Source organism: Grammomys surdaster, unplaced genomic scaffold (genome assembly GCF_004785775.1).
Source record: "Grammomys surdaster isolate TR1022 unplaced genomic scaffold, NIH_TR_1.0 125548, whole genome shotgun sequence".
Taxonomy (NCBI): Eukaryota; Metazoa; Chordata; class Mammalia; order Rodentia; family Muridae; genus Grammomys; species Grammomys surdaster.
The window spans coordinates 1,674,561-1,675,628 of NW_021620397.1; positions in this window are offsets into that span (position 1 = coordinate 1,674,561).

A 1,068-nucleotide genomic window follows, 5' to 3' on the forward strand; every position below is an offset into this window, starting at 1 on the left:
TTTTAATATTGAACACTAACATTCTTTTTTTTTAATAATTTATTTTTTTTCAAATTGTAATTCATTCACACATGGGTTATAAACACAGAAATGCAGGATGTGGGGAAGGGGATGACACTGGAGTATGGGTCTTCAGAGGGAGTACAAATATCTTTCAGAACAGGGTATCGGCTGGGTGAAGGTTCAGGGGACAGGTCACTATGACTCTATCTATGATTCACTTGCCCTTATCTAAGATGGTATTGTCTGCCAAGGCTATCTATTTACAAGGTCTATGACTCCTCAGGCTGGTAAATTACATGAAAACAATGCTCTACTCTGAAAGCTACCTGATTACAATAGCTTATAGCCATCTGTTTCAATGTTTTTCCACAGAGACCCAAGACTTGGTGTTAGTATACATGTATGATAGGCCTATTGCTGATTTTAGGCCTATGGCTGATTTTAGGCCTTCAGAACACTAAAATTCTTAATATAATATAATATAATATAATATAATATAATATAATATAATATATATAATATAATATATAATATATAATATAATATAATATAATTAATATAATATAATATAATATAATATAATATAATATAATATAATATAATATAATATAATAATAAAGTAATATAACCATTCCTTTGCACAAAAGTCTTTTGCATCGTGGAAAATGTTTCTCTCTTATTTGACTAGTGGATTGTCTGATGCCGGACAATCTTCTCTGAGAAGCTAGATCCAGCTGTGTGCAGCTAAGAGCACAAACTGCCCACTCTGAGGTAATTAAGACTTCAGACAGAAACTTGGCAGTGAGTTAACCAAGAGAATGGCCTTGACCGAATCATTGAGAGTGCTGCTGCCATGAAACACAGAGTAGAGCATTGTCCTGAACTATTTATTTGCTTTGAAATGAAACCAAGTGTGTGTTTTGTGAAGTAAAGGATGAAACTGGGGTGGTCACTGACTTCAACCCTGAAGGCGTGTTTTCCCTGCACAGGAGCTTACTAAAATGGTGGTGACCTTGACTAACAAGGCTCAGGATGACTCAGACCTTACCTATGTGCCCTTCACTG